The sequence below is a fragment of the Mesoplodon mirus genome (assembly GCF_964341445.2).
Source record: "Mesoplodon mirus genome assembly, chromosome: 11".
In the NCBI taxonomy this organism is placed as follows: domain Eukaryota; kingdom Metazoa; phylum Chordata; class Mammalia; order Artiodactyla; family Ziphiidae; genus Mesoplodon; species Mesoplodon mirus.
The window spans coordinates 65,371,816-65,393,775 of record NC_138987.1 but is presented as its reverse complement, the minus strand read 5'-3'; the positions used below and the strand labels follow the sequence as shown (position 1 = coordinate 65,393,775).

The following is a 21,960-nucleotide window of genomic DNA, read 5'->3' as shown; positions in this document are numbered from 1 at the left end:
TTCTAAAAGCATTTGCTCACTCTGTGTTACATCTTGATAATTCTCACAATATTTCAAGCTTTTGCATTATCATTATATTTGTTATGGTGATCTGTGTGTGATTAGTGATCTTTAATGTTAGGTTTTTTTGTTGTTGTTGTTGGCCGCATTGAGTGGCATGCGGGATCTTTGTTCCCTGACCAAGGATCGAATCCGTGCTCTGCTCCCCCTGCAGTGGAATCATGGAGTCTTAACCGCTGGACCACCAGGGAAGTCCCTAACGTTACTAGTTTTGGGCTGCCACAAATCTCACCCATATAAGACAGCAAACTTAATTGATAAATGTGTGTGTCCTGACCAGCTGTTCCCCCATCTCTCTCTCTCTCTCCTTGGTCCTCCTTATTCCCTGAGACACAACAGTATTGAAATCAGGCCAATTAATAACTCTTCAATGGTCTTTAAATGAAAGGAAGAATCTTAGGTCTTTCACTTTAAGTCAAAAGCTAGACATGATTAAGATTAATGAGGAAGGTGTGTTGGAAGTCGAGATAGGCTGAAAGCTAGGCCTTTTGTGACATTTAGCCAAGTTGTGAATGCAAAGGAAGAATTCTTGAAGAAAATTAAAACTGCTACTCCAATGAACACATGAATGAGAAAGAAAGTGAAACAGCCTTATTGCTGATAAGGAGAAAGTCTGAGTGGTCTGGATAGAATATCCAGCCAACCACAGAATTCCCTTAAGCCAAAACCTAATCCAGAGCAAGGCCCTAACTCTCTTTAATTATATGAAGCTGAGAGAGGTGAAGAAGCTGCAGAAGAAAAGTTTGAAGCTAACAGAGGTTGGTTCATGAGGTTGAAGGAAAGAAGACATCTCCATAACATAAAACGGCAATGTGAAGCAGGAAGTGCTGTTGTAGAAGCTGCAGCAAGTTATCCAGAAGATCTAGCTAAGATCGTTAATGAAGGTGGCTACACTAAACAACAGATTTTCAATGTAGATGAAACAGCCTTCTATTGGAAGAAGGTGCCATGTAGGACTTTCAGAGCTAGAGAGGAGAACTCAAGGCCTGGTTTCAAGGCTTCAAAACTCCAAATAACAGGCTGAATTTCTTGTTATGGGTTAATGCAGCTCGTGACTTGAATTTGAAACCAGTGCTCATTTACCATTCTGAAAATCCTAGGGCCCTTAAGAATTATGCTAAATCTCTGCCTGTGCTCTGTAAATGGAAAAACAAAGCCTGGACGGCAGCACATCTGTTTACAACATGGTTTACTGAATATTTTAAGCACACTGTTGAAACTTACTGCTCAGAAAAAAAGATTCCTTTCAAAATAACACTGCTCATTGATAATGCACTTGGTCACCCAAGAGCTCCGATGGAGATGTACAATGAGATTAATATTGTTTTCATGACTACTAACACAACATCCATTTTGCAGTCCATGGATCAAGGGATAGTTTCAACTTTCAAGTCTTATGATTTAAGAAGTACATTTCATGAGGTTATAGCTGATAGAGATAGTGATTCCTCTGATGGATCTAGGCAAATTAGAGTTGACCCTGGAATAATACAATTTGAACTTTGTGAGTCCTCTTATATGCGGATTGTTTTCATTAGTAAATACTACAGTACTACGTGATTCGTGGTTGGTTGAATCTGTAGATGCTGAAGGCCAACTATAAGTTATATGCAGTTTTGAACTGTGTGGAGGGGTGACATCTTGAAACCCCTCATTGCTCAAGGGTCAACTGAAAATTGAAAAGTATTGAAAATCCTTTGAAAATTGAAAATCCTTCTGGAAAGGATTCACCATCTAGATTCACCATTCTAGATGCCATTAAGAACATTTGTGATTCATGAGAAGAAGTCAAAATATCAACATTAATAGGAGTTTGGAAGAAGCTGATTCCAATTCTCATGGATGACTTTGAGAGATTGAAGACTTCAGTGGAGGAAGTAACTGCAGATGTGGTGGAAACAGCAAGAGAACTAGAATTAGAAGAGGAGCCTGAAGATGTGTCTGAATTGCTGCAATCTCATGATAAAACTTGAGTGGATGAGGAGTTGCTTGTTACAGATGAGCAAAGAAAGTGGTTTCTTGAGATGGAATCTACTCCTGGTGAAGATGCTGTGAAGACTGTTGAAATGACAACAAAGGATTTAGAATATTACATTAATTTAGTTGATAAAGCAGCATCAGGGTTTGAGAGGACTGACTCCAATCTTGAAAGAAGTTCTGTAGTGGGTAAAATGATATCAACCAACATTGCATGCCACAAAGAAATTTTTGGTGAAAGGAAGACTCAATCAACGCAGCAAACTTCATTGTTGTCCTTTTTTTTTTTTTAATTGCCACAGCCAGCCTAACCTTCAGCAACCACCACCCTGATCAGTCAGCAGCCATCAACATCAAGGCAAGACCCTTCCAGCAGCAAAAAACTTATGACTAGCTGAAAGCTCAGATGATGGTTGGCATGTTTTAGCAATAAAGTATTTTTTAATAAAGGTATGTACATTTTTTTTAGACATAATGCTATTGCACACTTAATGGACTACAAGGTAGTATAAACATAACTTTTATATGCACTGGGAAACCAAAAAATTCATGGGACTCATGATACTTGCTATATTGCAGTGGTCTGGAACTGAACCTGCAATATCTCTGAGTCATGCCTGTATTAAATGCCTGTAAAATACAATGCTTATTATGCTTTACTAAGTGTGATACAAAGCAAGTTAAAGCAGATTTTTTTACACTGACATTAACAAAACAACAGCAATAAAATGGTCTCACTAATTTTTACCTGCTCTGTTGAATATAGATCAGTTTTAGGTAGGAACTCTTTCCTATAAGTAAAAACAGTCCACAATAATATTTTTTGGATCTATGTCTTACTGAGAGAAAGCTGTCAAATAATAGATAGTCATTATGTAGAAATCAGAATGATTTCTCAGGTGGGATATGAATTTCATCTAGCTGCCAAGTAGAAACAGCCTGCAGAGGTTGTGTTCTATTCAGGCAGGAGGCACCTTGAACACTATCACAGAATCATTTTGGAAGAAGCTAAGCATGGTGAGAGTTATATCTGTTTCTAGACAACTATTTATCAAACTCTCCATGACTATTCAATCAACATAATACAGTCAGGTTACTTAGGCTGTGGGTTTTAGAAAGTTGTATTTTCAGTAGTATAGACCAAGTCTGTACAGAGAGCTAAGGAGAATGAATACTGAGATCATGGAGCTGTTCATTGACTTTCCTAGTGTAGTCAAGGATGATTGTACCAAATTATGGTGTGGTGAGGTGGGGAAAGAGGGGTCCACATGATGCAGACAATGTCTCTACATCTGAGTCAGGTAAGAGGAGTGGGAACAGAGTCTCTTCAGGCAGTAAAGAGAAGAGGTTGAGCCTGATATTGGAAAACTTTTAATTAAGTCAGACACAAAAAGGCGCTTTAGAACGAATCCACATTTCTGACTTGACAATCTTAACAAATGTCTATTTAACTCTCCCGTAAACCTTCTAATAAGATAACTGAGGTTAGTTACCCTCTGATAATAAAGATGATAATTTGCAGTAAAGAAAAAAAGTTAGTGAGAGGTAAATGTTAGTGGGAAGTTTTGGGAAAAGACCTGTGGTTTTCCCTACCTGATTTTTTTCTCTTTGCCTTTTTAAATCCCATTTGTCAGCAGGTCAAGTTTAGAATATAAAGTGTGGGTGTAGTGGTAAATCTATCCATCTCAGGTGAATTGAAAAAGTACGAAATGCTGTCATTCCCTCTTGGCATTGTTTTCTAGTGAGTCTCGAGGGTATGCTGCTACTGTAAGAAGTCTGGAGGGAATTCCAGACATACTTTAGTATGTTTCTAATTACAAAGTCATGGTTTACTCATGGTCTAGTCTTGGTTTGTAAATCTTGTACTGTGTGGGCAGTGCTCCAATAAAATGGTAACTTTTTTGTTTGTCATCTGATTTTATCTAATTTTCCAATAAAGTGATTAAGCCTGTAAACCTGTGAAATACACCATAGGATACAGGTATCCTAGATGTGCACATAATTACTAAATTTGGATCTGAACTCGAAAGCAAATTGATTTAATATAAGCAAAATACTTAGAGGTATGAAACATTTTCTGCACCTTTTATAGTATAAATGAAGACGAATGTGAAGTATCACTGAGGAAGGTCCACCTCTTGTTCATAGTGGGTCCCCCTCCCCTCCCCTATGCCCTTTTCCCTCTGTTTCTAAGCTAGTCACGCCAAGTAACAATCCCTTGTTATATTTCATTAGTTTTGTTTTCGGGAAGCAGGCCAGAAATACCATGTGTGAAGCATTGATTTCTGTCTTGTCTTCATTCTCATCACCGACACTTGTTAATTCTCTTTCTTTCTGTCTCCCTCTCTCTCTTCCGGAACATGCCGGAACATGTATCCACAAAACTACTTAGAAGGTGGATTCTTTAAGAAGAAGAATTTCAAGGATTAGGTGTATCCAACAATGTAATCCTGGGTTGATGGAATGAATAGTGACTGGGTTTCAGGTCTGAGATTGGTGGTGTGTTTACTTTTCTCATTCAGCTGTTGGAACCCCTGGGAATGGAAACTGCTTGCAGTTGTATACCCCTGCCTCCCCAGTTTGGTTCCTCATACATGATTGACACTTAGTACCTGATTGTAGTGGATGAATGAGTGACGACTCAGCGACCTGTCTTGCTTGACACAGGGAGTTAAAGTTATGCTACAAGTGTTTAACATATTCAGCTAGGAGTGGAAAAAAGTATGTGGTTTGAACACTAGAAATATTTTCATCCAGAGAAGTGTTAAGTCTCATGTTATCTTATGTCTCCAGCTCAGTAAGAATTACTTGCACAGGTCATATGTGTGAGGATTGAATGAGTTAATACATCTAAAACACTTAGCAAGTGCCTGGTACACAGTAATGCTCAATAAGTACTAGCTATCATTGTTGTTGTCATTATTTTATTAAAAGAGAGAAAGTGAATAAGAAAGACGGTTGCCTGATAAGAATGCTCTTGGCTCTCCCTAGTCCTTATGTCCCAGTGGGTTATTTTGTTTTTTTGTTTGGTTTTTTTTGCAGTACGCGGGCCTCTCACCGTTGTGGCCTCTCCTGTTGCGGAGCACAGGCTCCAGATGCGCAGGCTCAGTGGCCATGGCTCACGGGCCCAGCCGCTCCACAGCATGTGGGATCTTCCCGGACCAGGGCACGAACCCGTGTCCCCTGCATCGGCAGGCGGACTTTCAACCACTGCACTACCAGGGAAGCCCCACAGTGTTTTTTTTGCTTTGCCAGAAAAAGGTAGTAAGTACACTTAGGTACATTGTGATCAGGATCGTTGTTTTGAAATACAAGACAGGTCATATCATAGGCCTTCTTAACACCCTGCAAAGGCACGCCATTGCTTTCAAAATGAAATTTGAAGTCTTTAGCATGACAGGTAAAGATCATGATTTGATCTCTTAGTTTAATCTAATCTGGTTTCATAAACCTTTCCTTATTCACAGTCCCTTGCCACATTTTGGGCTATGTGTCCCAACCGTGTGCTCCTGTAACATTCCGAGATTAGGTCTGCTTCCTTGTTCATCTCCACAATTAGACATTGTTTTCTTTTGCCATTGTCTAGCACGTGGATCAGCAACTTTTTCTAGTTTTGTAAATGCTTTAGGCTTTGTGGGCTATACTGTCACCGTCGTGACTATTCAGTTCTGCTAGCATAGCACAAAAGCAGCCATGGACCATATGCAAAGGAATGAATGTGACTGTGTTCCAATAAAACTTTATTTATGGACACTAAAATTGGAATTTCATATAATTTTCATGTATCATGAAATGTTATTCTTTTGATTTTTTTCATCCACTTAAAAATGTAAGAATTTTTCTTAGTTTGCAGGCCATACAAAATCAGGCAGCAGGAAAAATTTGGCCTGTGTGATATTTGTTGCTCCCCAGTGTAGCAAAATGCCTGGCATGGAAATGGTGCTCAGCCAGTACACTTGAGTGTATGCTACAACTCACTGACACAAGGAATTGACATCCTCTGAAAACACCATGCCTATTTCTACCTATAGACCATGTGTCTTGCATCTTTCTTTACTGAAAATGTCCTCTCCAGTTTTTGTTTGTTTGCTTTAATTTTCTGCTTAGTGAGCTATTATTTGTTCTTCAAGGTAGAAGATCAGCTCTTCAAAATAGAAGTCAGCTCTTCTCCAGGTAGAAAAGAAGAGATGGGGACTTTGGTGAGGGCACATCCCTCTGTGTTTCTATGGAGCTTTGTATATATCATTAGTGTAGCACTTTTTATACAGTATTTTAATTATCTTTGTGTATGTTGCTCTTTTCCGTCTTGCTCTGAAGTTATACTACACAATGACAGTATAGAACTTGGCATTGGTAGTCATTTAGTAACAGTGAAATATTTTTATATAAATTCCCAATATCCTATTGAGACTGTTTGGCATCAGTTTAATTTACAATGATGACACTATCTTTCACTGTTGATAGTGAGGTAACCTCAGTGTCTAACAATGAAATGAATACAACTAAAATTGAATAAAAATGTTAAATATTATTAAAAATTGAAAATAATTAAATCAGAAATTCAGGAAGTAACAGCATTTTTTGTGGTATAAAATATCAGTTTTCTAATTTAATTGCAGACTTAGTTGAATTGAAATCTGTAGATGTATTTTAAAAATACTGTCTTTAAGCCTTTGCTTGGTTTTGTGTGGATACATGGCAATACTATTTAACCATAGGCATGTATTGCTATTCTTTCCTGGAAAGATGAAGGACACTTGTAGTACTAGAGATTTCGTGGTGAAATGTAAAGGATTTTGACTAATGATTATGTTACTTCAGCAAGTCAACTGCTTTCAAAAGTTTACTTTGATGGGGTTTGCCTAGGAGAGATAGGAGGTATTTTATAACATATTTTAGTTATTGTGTCAGATATTCTGTTATTATAAATTCTCTCAGATACTTTATACATGCTCAATATTTATTTACCATGGAAATATCCAGTGCCTTATATCATATATCTCCCTGTTTCCCTGAGGAAATTTCCTGCATTCTCCCAAACTATAAGATTTCCAATTGAGATCAGTGTTCTGGGTAGATTTCACCATAAATATCTTAGGAAATCTCACTAGAAATCAGAAGCATATTGCCATGTGAGGTGAATAAGAAGCTTTTCCATTATTGATCACTTATTTTCACTCATTCTAATTATAGAAGATAGTAGTGAGCGTGATAGTTTAGGTTGTCATTATAAACAGAATGTCTGAATGCAGGCTGCTTATCTTTTCTTGAGAGAATTGCATACCAGTGATTGGAAATCAGCATGTGTTCAATTGGTACAGATGTTTATAAAATATATGCCACATTAATATGAAAAAAAAGAGCAACCATGCTTGGGTGGATTTACCTGGTATTTAACTTGTAGAAAGTCATATTTTGTAGAGGAAAAAAAAAGTCAAATTGCCTTTATGGGACAAAAGGGTGATGGCAAGTGTAACAGAATATACAGAACAGGGACATTTCACACCAAGCCCCAACCCTTGGTCCATCGGTCAGTTGCCTTAATTTTAAGATAGAATATATTTTCTTTTAAATTCACTGGATTAAACACCTTAATGATAGAAATTGTGTCATATATCTTTGTGTACATTGCAGTGTCTGGTACAGTGTCTTCTATATAACAAGAACACATACATTTCCTGAATTAAATTGTATTTATAAACAGTTCAGCGTGTATAAAAAGTAGTGCTCTCTAAAACGCTCCCCTAGAATAACCTTTCCAAATATGTGCTATTTCTATAAATATATAAAAATTAAATCATGGTATCAACATTCATTCATTGAGCGCCTATAGCATCTTAGTTATTTTTTTACACATTAACTCATTTAACTTGCAAAACAATGGTATGATGTTGGTGTTAATCCCTCCCCCCTCAAAAGAAACTGAGGCTCAGCAATTAAATAACATGAGTTTATGTGTAAAATAATAGTAGTATTTACTTTATAGGGTTTGTGAGGATTACCTGAGGTGGATTATAGACCAAACTTCCTGGTGCATGCTAAGCCTTCAGTAATTTAGCTATTATTATAAGGACATGCAGCTAAAAAGTTGTTGAGTTGGGATTACATCACTGTCAGTCTCACTCCAGAGCCCATGTTCATTTCATCATTGCATTCCAATTCCCTGCCTCAGATATAGAGTACAAATCATTATCCTTCCTGTTATGAGCTCCTAAAAGGTAAAGGATGAGAGTTTCTTTTGTATTATCTACTAGTACCCTGTATACTCGATAATAAATATTGTTGACAGCTTGACTGGTTTGGCAGTGATAGTGTTTCTGGTTTTGTTTTCCATATGTATGATTGGTAGGATGCTTGGTTCTGGGAAGGACTCAGAGGAATGTTGTTACAGTAGGCGTTACGTGTTATATTTAAAAAAGGTTTTAATTAATATGCCACCTGCATCTTGATTCTAAATGTTGTTTCCCTTATTGAGTGTGTAAAGAAGGGACTGAGAATGGTCATAGTATTCAGGCATTGATAACATTTTCCAGTGAGCTTTGTCAGTACATCTCAGTTTCATCCTGAAGTCATTTCTGGTGGTCGTGTCCTGGGACTTTTCAGAGTTAGCCGTTTTCACTTGAGAGGTAAAAAATTTCTTTGTGTTTTGGAGGAGAGAGAATTAAAACAAGAAAACAAAGCAAAACACTGAGTCTCATAGCCCGGGAGAGTTTTCCTCAAAGGGAATTTGAGTAAAAAATGAGCTGTCAAGTGTCCTTGAGGTTCCTTGCTAGTCACATAATGATGCATCATTTGTCAAATGTAGTTGTCTTTCTTTATTTGAGGATCCTGCTGCTGGTGGTGTTTCTCCATCCTTGTGCATGTGGAACTCAAAAACAAAGTGAGGACCTGCCCTTCTGTACATGGAGGTGCTGAATGACTATTGTACTGTCAGGAGGTATAACCAATTTGTGTGACAGTTTTTTTTTTTGCCGTTTTTTGTTTTTTTTTTTTAACATTTTTATAGGGGTATAATTGCTTTACAATGGTGCGTTAGTTTCTGCTTTATAACAAAGTGAATCAGCTATACATATACATATATCCCCGTATCTCCTCCCTCTTGCATCTCCCTCCCACCCTCCTTATCCCACCCCTCTAGGTGGTCACAAAACACTGAGCTGATCTCCCTGTGCTATGCGGCTGCTTCCCACTAGCTATCTATTTTACATTTGGTAGTGTATATATGTCCATGCCACTTTCTCATTTCATCCCAGCTTACCCTTCCCCCTCCCTCCCTGTGTCCTCAAGTCCATTCTCTACATCTGTGTATTTATTCCTGTCCTGCCCCTAGGTTCTTCAGAACCATTTTCTATTTTTTTTTAGATTCCATATATATGTGTTAGCATACGGTATTTGTTGTTCTCGTTCTGACTTACTTCACTCTGTATGACAGACTCTAAGTCCATCCACATCACTACAAATAACTCAATTTTGTTTCTTTTTATGGCTGAGTAATATTCCATTGTATATATGTGCCACATCTTCTTTATCCCTTCACCTGTCGATGGGCACTTAGGTTGCTTCCATGTCCTGGCTATTATAAATAGAGTGGCAATGAACATTGCGGTACATGACTCTTTTTGAATTATGGTTTTCTCAGGGTATATGCCCAGTAGGGGGATTGCTGGGTTGTATGATAGTTCTTTTTTAAGTTTTTTAAGGAAACTCCATACTGTTCTCCATAGTAACTGTATCAGTTTACATTCCCACCAACAGTGCAAGAGGGTTCCCTTTTCTCCACACCCTCTCCAGCATTTATTTTTTGTGGATTTTTTTATTATGGCCATTCTGACTGGTGTAAGGTGATACCTCATTGTAGTTTTGATTTGCATTTCTCTAATGATTAGTGGTGTTGAGCATCCTTTCATGTGTTTGTTGGCAATCTGTATATCTTCTTTGGAGAAATGTCTATTTAGGTCTTCTGCCCAATTTTGGATTGTGTTGTCTGTTTTTTTTGGTATTGAGCTGCATGAGCTGCTTGTAAATTTTGGAGATTAATCCTTTGTCAGTTGCTTCATTTGCAAATATTTTCTCCCATTCTGAGGGTTGTCTTTTCATCTTATTTAAGTTTTCCTATGCTGTGCAAGAGATTTTAAGTTTCATTAGGTCCCATTTTTTTATTTTTGTTTTTATGTCCATTTCTCTAGGATGTGCATCAAAAAGGATCTTGCTGTGATTTATGTCAAAGAGTGTTCTGCCAATGTTTTCCTCTAAGAGTTTGATAGTGTCTGGCCTTACATTTAGGTCTTTAATCCATTTGGACTTTATTTTTGTGTATAGTGTTAAAGAGTGTTCTAATTTCATTCTTTTACATGTAGCTGTCCAGTTTTCCTAGCACCACTTGTTGAAGAGGTTGTCTTTTCTCCATTGTATATTCTTGCATCCTTTATCAAAATTAAGGTGACCATATGTGCGTGGGTTTATCTCTTGGCTTTCTATCCTGTTGCATTGACCTATATTTCTGTTTTTGTGCCAGTACCATACTGTCTTGATGACTGTAGCTTTGTAGTATAGTCTGAAGTCTGGGAGCCTGATTCCTCCAGCTCTGTTTTTCTTTCTCAAGATTGCTTTGGCTATTCGGGGTCTTTTGTGTTTCCATACAAATTGTGAAATTTTTTGTTCTAGTTCTGTGAAAAATGCCCTTGGTAGTTTGATAGGGATTGCATTGAATCTGTACATTAATTGGGTAGTATAGTCATTTTCAGAATGTTGATCCTTCCAATCCAAGAACATGGTATGTCTCTCCATCTGTTTGTATCATCTTTAATTTCTTTCATCAGTGTCTTATAGTTTTCTGCATATAGGTCTTTTGTCTCCTTAGGTAGGTTTATTCCTAGGTATTTTATTCTTTTTGTTGCAATGGTAAATGGGAGAGTTTCCTTAATTTCTCCTTCAGATTTTTCATCATTAGTGTATAGGAATGCAAGAGATTTCTGTGCATTAGTTTTGTATCCTGCTACTTTACCAAATTCACTGATTAGCTCTAGTAATTTTCTGGTTTCTCTATGTATAGTATCATGTCATCTGCAAACAGTGACAGCTTTACTTCTTCTTTTCTGATTTGGATTCCTTTTATTTCTTTTTCTTCTCTGATTGCTGTGGCTAAAACTTCCAAAACTATGTTGAATAATAGTGGTGAGAGTGACCAGCCTTTTCTTGTTCCTGATCTTAGAGGAGATGGTTTCAGTTTTTCACCATTGAGAATGATATTGGCTGTGGGTTTGTCATATATGGCCTTTATTATGTTGAGGTAACTTCCCTCTGTGCCCACTTTCTGGAGGGTTTTTATCCTACCTGGGTGTTGAATTTTGTTGAAAGCTTTTTCTGCATCTATTGAGATGATCATATGGTTTTTCTCCTTCAATTTGTTATTATGGTATATCATATTGATTTGCAAATACTGAAGAATCCTTGCATTCCTGGGAGAAACCCCACTTGATCATTGTCTATGATCCTTTTAATGTGCTGTTGGATTCTGTTTGCTAGTATTTTGTTGAGGATTTTTGCATCTATGTTCATCAGCGATATTGGCCTATAGTTTTCTTTCTTTGTGACATCTGTGTCTGGCTTTGGTATCAGGGTGATGGTGGGCTTGTAGAATTAGTTTGGGAGTGTTCCTCCCTCTGCTATACTTTGGAAGAGTTTGAGAAGGATAGGTGTTAGTTCTTCTCTAAATGTTTGGTAGAATTCACCTGTGAAGCCATCTGGTCCTGGGCTTTTGTTTGTTGGAAGATTTTTAATCACAGTTTCAATTTCAGTGCTTGTGATTGGTCTGTTTATATTTTCTGTTTTTTTCCTTGTTCAGGCTTGGAAGGCTGTGCTTTTCTAAGAATTTGTCCATTTCTTCCAGGTTGTCCATTTTATTGGCACGTAGTTTCTTGTAGTAATCTCTCATGACCCTTTGTATTTCTGCAGTGTCAGTTGTTACTTCTCCTTTTTCATTTCTAATTCTATTGATTTGAGTCTTCTCCCTTTTTTGCTTGATGAGTCTGGATAGTGGTTTATCAAAGAGCTGTCAAGGAACAGCTTTTAGTTTTATTCATCTTTGTTATTGTTTCCTTCATTTCTTTTTCATTTATTTCTGATCTGATCTTTATGATTTCTTTCCTTTTTCTAACTTTGGGGTTGTTTTGTTCTTCTTTCTCTAATTGCTGTAGGAGTAAGGTTAGATTCTTTATTTGAGTTGTTTCTTGTTTCTTGAGGTATTGTATTGCTATAAACTCCCTTCTTAAAACTGCTTTTGCTGCATCCCATAGATTTTAGGTCACCGTGTTTTCATTGTCATTTGTTTCTAGGTATTTTTTGATTTTTTCTTTGATTTCTTCAGTGATCTCTTGGTTATTTAGTAGTGTATTTTTTAGCCTCCATGTGTTTGTATTTTTTACAGATTTTTTCTTGTAAATGGTATTTAGTTTCAAGACATTGTGGTTGGAAAAGATACTTGATATGATTTCAATTTTTTAAAATTTACCAAGGCTTAATTTGTGACCCAAGATATTGTCTATCCTGGAGAATGTTCCATGAGCACTTGAGAAGAAAGTGTATTCTGTTGTTTTTGGATGGAATGTCCTATAAATATCAATTAAGTCCATCTTGTTTAATGTGTCATTTAAAGCTTATTTATTTTCATTTTGGATGATCTGTCCATTGGTGAAAGTGGGGTGTTAAACTCCCCTACTATGGTTGTTTTACTGTTGATTTCCCCTGTTACGGCTGTTAGCAGTTGCCTTAAGTATTGAGGTGCTCCTATGTTGGGTGCATAAATATTTACAATTGTTGTATCTTCTTCTTGGGTGGATCACCTGATCATTATGTAGTATCCTTCTTTCTCTCTTGTAATACTCTTTATTTTAAAGTCTATTTTGTCTGATATGAGAATTGCTACTTCAACTTTCTTTTGATTCCCATTTGCATGGAATATCTTTTTCCATTCCTTCACTTTCAGTCTTTATGTGTCCCTAGGTCTGAAGTGGGTCTCTTCTAGACAGCATATATATGGGTCTTGTTTTTGTATCCATTCAGCCAGTCTGTGTCTTTTGGTTGGAGCATTTCCTCCATTTACAGTTAAGGTAGTTATCGATATGTATGGTTCCTATTACCATTTTCTTAATTGTTTTTGGTTTGTTATTGTAGGTCTTTTCCTTCTCTTGTATTTCCTGCCTAGAGAAGTTCCTTTATTTGTTGTAAAGCTGGTTTGGTGGTGCTGAATTCTGTTAGCTTTTGCTTGTCTGCAAAGGTTTTGATTTCTCTGTTGAATCTGAATGAGATCCTTGCTGGGTAGAGTAGTCTTGGTTGTAGGTTTTTTCCTTTCATCACTTTAAATATGTCCTGCCACTCCCTTCTGGCTTGCAGAGTTTCTGCTGAAAGATCAGCTGTTAACCTTATGCAGATTCCCTTGTATGCTATTTGTTGTTTTTCCCTTGCTGCTTTTAATATTTTTTCTTTGTATTTAACTTTTGATAGTTTGATTAATATGTATTGGTGTGTTTCTACTTGGATTTATCCTGTATGGGAATCTCTGTGCTTCCTGGACTTGATTGACTATTTCCTTTCCCATATTAGGGAAGTTTTCAACTATAATCTCTTCAAATATTTTCTCAGTCCCTTTCTTCTTTTCTTCTTCTTGGACCCCTATAATTTGAATGTTGGTGCATTTAACGTTGTCCCAGAGGTCTCTGAGACTGTCCTCTATTCTTTTCATTCTTTTTTCTTTATTCTGCTCTGTGGTAGTTATTTCCAGTATTTTATCTTCTAGGTCACATATCTGTTCTTCTGCCTCAGTTATTCTGCTATTGATTCCTTCTAGAGAACTTTTAATTTCATTTATTGTGTTCTTCATCATTGTTTGTTTGCTCTTTATGTCTTCTAGGTCCTTGTTAAACTTTTCTTGTATTTTCTCTATTCTATTTCCTAGATTTTGTATCATCTTTACTATCAGTACTCTGAATTCTTTTTCAGGTAGAGTGCCTATTTCCTCTTCATTTGTTTGGTCTGGTTGGTTTTTACCTTGCTCCTTCATCTGCTGTGTGATTTTCTGTCTTCTCATTTTGTGTAACCTGCTGTGTTTGGGGTCTCCTTTTTGGAGGCTGCAGGATTGTAGCTTCTGTTGTTTTTGGTTTCTGCCCCCAGTGGGTAAGGTTGGGTCAGTGGGTTGTGTGATCCTCCTTATGGAGGGGACTGGTGCCTGTATTCTGGTGGATGAGTCTTGATTTTGTCATTCTGGTGGGCAGGACCATGTTCGGTGTTGTTTTTGGGGTGTCTGTGGCCTTATTATGATTGTAGGCAGCCTCTCTGCTAATGGGTGGGGTTGTGTTCCTGTCTTGCTAGTTGTTTGGCATAGATTGTCCAGCACTGTAGTTTACTGGTTGTTGAGTGGAGCTGGGTCTTAGTGTTGAGATGGAGATCTCTGGGAGAGCTTTCACTGTTTGATATTTTATGGAGCCGGAGGTCTCTGGTGGACCAATATCCTTAACTTGTCTCTCCCACCTCAGAGGCACAGGCCTGACACCCGACTGGAGCACCAAGACCCTGTCAGCCACATGGCTCAGAAGAAAAGGGAGGAAAAAAATAAATAAATAAAATATAAACTTATTAAAATACAAAATAAAAAAATTATTAAAAATAAAAAATATTTTAAAGTAATAAGAAAAGAAAGAAAGAAGAAAGCAACGAAACCAAAAAATAAATTCACCAATGATAAGAAGCACTAAAAAACTATACCAAAAAAACCCCCAAAAAACAAAAAAACAGACAGACCCCTAGGACAAATGGTAAAAGCAAAGCTATACAGACAAAATCACACAAAGGCTACTGCCTCAATTTTGGGGTTATTCGTTGTCTATTCAGGTATTCCACAGATGCAGGGTACATCAAGTTGACTGTGGAGATTTAATCCACTGCTCCTGAGGCTGCTGGGAGAGATTTCCCTTTCTCGTTTGTTCGCACAGCTCCTGGGGTTCAGCTTTGGATTTGGTCCCGCCTCTGTGTGTAGGTTGCCTGAGGGCCTCTGTTCTTCGCTCAGACAGGACGGGGTTAAAGGAGCAGGTGCTTCGGGGGCTCTGGCTCACTCAGGCCAGGGGGAGGGAGGGGTACAGATGCGGGGCAAGCCTGCGGCTGCAGAGACCGATGTGACATTGCACCAATCCGAGGCGCGCCATGCATTCTCCCGGGGAAGTTGTCCCTGGATCCCGGGACCCTGGCAGTGGCGGGCTGCACAGGCTCCCAGGAGGGGAGGTGTGGACAGTGACCTGTGCTCACACACAGGCTCCTTGGTGGCGGCGGCAGCAGCCTTAGTGTCTCATGCCCGTCTCTGTGGTCCGTGCTGATAGCCGCTGCTCACGCCCATCTCTGGAGCTCGTTTAGGTGGTGCTCTGAATCCCCTCTCCTCGCGCAACCTGAAACAATGGTCTCTTGCCTCTTCGGCAGCTCCCGGACTCCGGCCTGGCCAGCCGTGACGCACTAGCCCCCTTCAGGCTGTGTTCACGCAGCCAATCCCAGTCCTCTCCCTGCGATCCGACCGAAGCCCAAGCCTCAGCTCCCAGCCCCCGCCTGCCCCGGCGGGTGAGCAGACAAGCCTCTTGGGCTGGTGAGTGCTGGTCAGCACCTATCCTCTGTGCGGGAATCTCTCCACTTTGCCCTCCGCACCCCTGTTGCTGAGCTCTCCTCCGTGGCTCCGAAGCTTCCCCCTCCGCCACCCGCAGTCTGTGCCCACGAAGGGGCTTCTAGTGTGTGGAAACCTTTCCTCCTTCACGGCTCCCTCCCACTGGTGCAGGTCCCGTCCCTATTCTTTTGTCTCTGTTTTCTTTTTTCTTTTGCCCTACCCAGGTACGTGGGGAGTTTCTTGCCTTTTGGGAGGTCTGAGGTCTTCTGCCAGCGTTCAGTAGGTGTTCTGTAGGAGTTGTTCCACATGTAGGTGTATTTCTGATGTATCTGTGGGGAGGAAGGTGATCTCCACATCTCACTCCTCCACCATCTTGAAGGTCTCCCCTGTAGTTTTTTTTTTTTTTTTTTATTGTGGTAGAATATATATAACAAAATTTATCATTTTCACTATTTTTTAAGTATACAGTTCAGTGGCACTAAGTACATTCAAATTTTCATGCAACCATCAACACCATCCATCTCTACAGCCTTTTTCATCCTCCCAAACTAAAATTCTGTGCCCATGAAGCACTAACTTCCCATTCTCCTCTCTCCTCAGCCCTTGGTGACCGCCATTCTGCTTTCTGTCTCTGAATTTGACTGCTTGTTTTAGTTTTATAACTCCATGATTTATTGGTTTAAACTGAGGCCTACATTCTTTGTTTTTCTTTATTATGGTTATTATCCAATTATTGGGATTGATGTTCCACTGCTAGATCTATGCAAGGATGTGAAATTAAGGCAGTAAATATTCTACTTTGCTTCTTTATATAGTAACCTCTTAAATTTTGTTATCACATCCTGAGGGCAAGACCTGTATCTATTCTGTTCACCACTATATTACCAGTGTCTGATACATTGTTGTACATTGTGGAAAAACAGTAAATATATATAGAATAAACAGATGCTGCTGATCTTCATCATTGGAAAAGTTTACTTACTTAAGAAATAATTTAAAAATCTTTTACTGGAATTTTGTACTATGTAGGAGACCAGCTAAATCAGGCACTCTTACTCTTTCTGTGACTATTTCTCCAAATTTTTAAAAATTAAAAAAATTTAATTTGGGCGTATGCCCCCCAAATCATTTATTTATTCTTTGATTTATTCATCCATCAAATAGTTTCTGAGTACTGATCTCTTTTAGGTGTTTCCTGTGCAGTGGTGCACAAAATGGCCTTGATCTCTGAACTCATGGAGAGAGTCCTAGTGGAAAGCACAGGCTGTAAAAAGTAAACACACAGCTGATACATTAGTTGTAAACTATGTGAAGGAAAAAGATGGGAGGCTACCTAAAAGATCTATGATGGGCAGATAACTTTAAAATGAAGGAAGTGGAGAAATGATAACTGTTTTCACGTTTGTGACGAGCTGTGTTCTCATGTAATACAGCAAGAGGGCTTGTTTGAAAGACTCAATGAGGTCGTAGGATAAACGTTCTCAGAACACAGATTTTGGCTAATAGAGGTCTTCAAAGATAAAATGCATGGCCTTTACCAGGTTGTTTTCCCTATTACTGGAGCTAGTTAAGCATGGCTTTATGGAGATATTGTATTCAAACACTGGCAGGTTGGTTTCCAAACCTGGTTAGATGTCAGAATCATCAATTTATGCGGAAAAGTCCAGCCCATTGCTTGGTATTTAATAGTTCTGCTTAATAAGTGCTACTTGAATCTGACTTTGAGTTGCTTTTTGGTATATATAGTGATGGCAGCCAAGATGAGAAGTATCTGAAAACTGAAAATAGCTTTAAATTATTTCCAACTCACAAACACAAAATTAATTACTCAGCAGCATTTGTTAATATACTGTCTGATTATGTCTGCATATTGGTATCTTGTGCCAAACTTGACTGACTAATATTCTAAATGTACACAGAAACCTTGAGGATGTAGCTTTCTAATTATTTGCCTTTTGGTGCCTAAAATAGAATCAAGATTTGTGATGCCAGTTGGGTCTTTCTGTTATAGGACCCAGTGGAATAACATGTATTTTAAAAATTTGGTTAATTTGTTTCACAGTTGCTCACAAAGATATCAGTCAATAATCAGCTATCAAGTATTTCAGGAGCATCTTCTGTGTCCTAGGCACTATTCATGAAAAGTGGATCTAAGGTTGATAATTTTCACTTTGCCTGTATTGATGAGACCAGTTGGGTAGGCTTTGTGAGGTAGAACTTGTTGCTGTTATATCAATTATTGTAAAAGTGTAATGGTGTTTTGGCTCTTGATTATGCTCTGTTTGAAGTAACCTTACATTATGGCTTAACTTACACCTAATTTATCATATGTACATACTGAATCTCCTGTATTGCCTAACCATAAATGGTCAAGATTTAAAGACGTAAGTAGTTGAGTGAATAAGATAGGTTATTCAGTGGAATGACCTGGCTTCAACACATCCTACTGAAAAGCAATTTCATATTATTTCAATTCATTAAGTAATCCTATACATCTTACAATGCAGTTTATTACTCACACTGTGGTATTGGGCTAGTAATAAGGGTGCTTTTTTATAATCAAGTCCAGCAGAGCTACCATGCTGTGTGATGGTAAATATATGGGTGTATTGTTTGCCTGAAAAATTGGATATTGGAATTTTAGACTTACTATGAATTTAAGTCTCAAATGGTACCCAGTAGCAACAGGAAGTCTTCTTTCCTTTTTCTTGTTATATGTATTAATAAATGCTTTTAACACTTTTAAAATACGTTAACCGGGAAAATCGTGTTCTACTTAATTCTATTTTAGTTCAAGCCTGTTAAAATGTTATGATTAGAGATTTGTAGGTGGGTAGTGGCAGGCATTGATTTCTATTGTGCCGCCCTTACCATAAATACCACAAACTTATAAGCTGCAAAACTTGAATTTATCTCACTGATTTCCATGTAGTAAAATTCTACCTCATTTATAGTCTGATAACCTAATCCTTCTTACATAGCCTATCCCACTGAATTTACTGATCCTTTGTCCATAAACTGCAAATGCTCAATAATAGGCTAAATTCACATGACAGTATCTGCAGATAATCTAAATGTTCCCCTTGTGAACCTGTATGATTTTAAGTATGGGACCATGAATGCCTCTTGGGCAAGGAATTAATTTCCAGCATTTTAGTAAGAAGGGTGTGTAAGGGTGTGTTGAGGCCCTGAACTCTTTTTGTTAACTGGGTGAATTTCAGAGCAATGTTTGTCTGCAGCCTGAGTGCACTTACATTATTTTCTGCAAACTACATTTTCCTCCAGTATTTAGATTTAAGTAATTTTTTTTTCTAACCTTGCAATAATTGGGAAAAGAGGATTTTATTTTTTCTCTTCTATGAGTGCATTTTATTGTGGAGTATTTAACAGTATTATAATATCAAAAAAATACTGAGTCTCTATTGTTATTGGTGAGATTAAATTTCAAATGCTATGTTTTAGATTGGATTAGTTCCCACTAAATTCCAAATATTTGTTTCTGTAGTGTAATTTTAGGAATAAGACAAAGTCTGAGATGAAATAATTTGGATACAATTTCACTCTTGTAGAGATTTTTCTACTTTCATGTTTAGACAAAATTTAATAAGAGTGTAAGTAATGGAAGTTTGAAGGTACTAAGAAAAATGGGAGATATTTTCTTTCTGACTACAGGCACCTTTGTGCCTTCACAAAACATCTACAGAAGTTAAAATAACAACAGTATTATAAACCAGCAGTTTGTTTAATCGGAAATGCTGAGATATGAGGAAGATGGTATGTGTGCCTTTCATTAGTTTCAATGTGATACATTAACCTACAGGAAAATAAAAGTAATAAAAATAAGAGTTTTATTACAGATGAAATATTTTGTTTTTTTATATTTACCTTAGGAGAAGTACAGACATCAACTTTTAATAATGTGACAATCAGATAATTAATAGTTATTGATAATTCTCCAGGCACTAGATGTATATCAGGTGGTCTAGTTCTTATTGTCACTGCTAAATCACTTTTATTCAATGTCTACTAGATATGACTAAAAAATTAGCCCTTAGAAATTCTAGATTTCTACAGATTCTATCTGTAATGTTGTGCATTCATTATAAAATGACTCAAGAACACTTGAAAATTATATACAAATGTATGATTTATTTAGCATTCATGTGCTGATAGCTCAACCAAGCATTTTACAAATGTGGTGGTCGTAACTGTTGTACGACGTAACTGTAACTGTTTTACAGTTGAAGCAAACTGAGGTTTCTAGAAGAGCCTAGTGGAGTTGCTGAGATGCTAACTCTGGTCTACTTAATGCAAACCCTGGAGCTCATTGGCTATCTTATACTACAGTTCCAAATTAATGTTTTTATATGGATGTTTTGAATGCTGGAAAAATATAGTAAGAAGATATAAAAATTAGTGGAGAACAGTATATTTCTTAACCACATCTAAGTATGTTAATGAGGCTACCTCAATGGGCTGCCTTCCTTTATGCTTTTATGGTAATTGGAAAAGCTGTTTGGGGGCAGTTTTCAAAGTACATTGAATTATTTTAACATACAGTACTTTGCACTAAGGCATTTCCATCAGCGTTTGAAGAGGGAAACAGAAGGAAGAGTTTATTTTATATGGTAAGATAAATTGCTGTAAAAGGAAAAACCATAGACTAGATGCTAGCAGAACAGAGTTCAGATTTAAGATCTCATTTTTTTTACCTTGTACATGTCATAAAGTTTTCAGAATATTGGTTTCCTCATATGCAAAACAAGGAATGTAATTCTCTTATTACTTTCTAGGGGTGATAAATGGATGGAATGACAAAATGTATTGCTTGTGATGGCTTACTCATTTGAAAGATTATAATATCAGACTTTTACATGAATTTTTTAATATCTGGAATGGACAAATGAATGTGTACAAATTGCTCCATATCTAATGCTTAGTTTCTTTTTGACTTTTCTTTGAGAGCTTTTCATGGTGGTAATGTTATCTGCCAAATCAGAAGTCCTGTCTGCTATGTCAGGACTGAGGGGGTTGGAACTATATATAATCTTCATATTCTCAGCAGCTGTTAATTCCTGACACATACTAGGCACACAAGAAGTGCTTATTAAATGAATGAATAGTCTCAGGAACTTGAGGCTTCTCACTTGCTTTTTGATAATCTCTGTAAGAAGGATGGGTACTAGGGAACATGATGATTTCATATTGTATCACCTTTTGGTCTTAAGATATTCCCAAAATTCATTTACCAATTTTAAGTAATTTATTACTTTGTAAAATGTTATGAAGATCTGAAATTATGCATTCAATATGATGATTCTAAAATGACTAGATACCGAAGTTCTCATGGCTTTGCCTTTCTTTTTCAAAAAGCTGCTTGTATATGCTACAGGATTTCCCTTCTTGTAATATATACTTGGTTGGAGATTTTCACTGAGAAGCATAATTAAATAACAAAATTTACTGGTTGAGAAAAGTTGGTCATTTGAGAAGAAGATCCAAGTATGATTGCAACAACTGTCTTTTCTGTCAATTTCAGTCATTTGATTTTTCTCTATTTGACCCCACAATTTTCTCTCAAAGGTCATTTCTCTCATCATGTACAATATGGGGCCTAAAATGTTGGCAATAAATGGATGGTGTCAGGTTTTTTTCTAAACACCAAATGACTGCAATCATTTTTCTTCTGTGCAATCCTGGTGCATCTAAATAGATGGAAATACCAGAAAGCCAGATAGGAATATTTGGACATGTTAACAATTCCATCATTTTGTTTATTCCTTAGTGATAACAGATAATACTTAAAATGTGTCCATTATAAAGTTGGGCTTTTATAGTAGCAGTATTTTTAGTACAGTATAATATTTCTTTAAGATGAATTCTAGGCATATCATCTTTGGATCAGACCCAAAAGATGTTGTAGAGTGTGATGGTATGTTAACATACTTCTATTTTAACAAGTTTTGGCAGTGTCATAATGAAAAAAAACAAAACAGTAGGTACTAGCATATGTTCACACATTTAAAATTTATATATTTTTTTCTGTTACCACTTTTCCTTTTTCATTCTTGAGAAGCATTATTATCTTATAAACTTAATTTTAAAAAGAATAATAACTATGTGAAATATTTAACATTTAACCACTTAACCATTTCCAGGAGTATGATATTTTTATAGCTATTTTTGGTAGCTGTATTTTATTTGTCTTAAAATGCTTGATCAAAAGAAGACAGTACAGGGCTTCCCTGGTGGCGCAGTGGTTGAGAGTCCGCCTGCCGATGCAG

The 21,960-nt window shown here is 37.3% G+C and overlaps 1 protein-coding gene across 3 annotated transcripts in view; it reads left to right on the top strand.

The window, feature by feature from the left end:
• The window catches only part of TAFA2 (TAFA chemokine like family member 2), a gene marked incomplete at its 3' end in the record, with an annotated part of 533,232 nt that overhangs the window by 201,682 nt on the left and 309,590 nt on the right, over positions 1–21,960 (top strand). For 2 of the 3 annotated variants that reach the window (XM_082634567.1, XM_082634565.1), the window contains exon 1: positions 8,200–8,255. The exons of the other annotated variant lie outside the window; for it this stretch is intronic. Of the gene's footprint in view, positions 1–8,199; positions 8,256–21,960 lie in introns of those variants that run through there. 3 annotated transcript variants of the gene reach the window in all.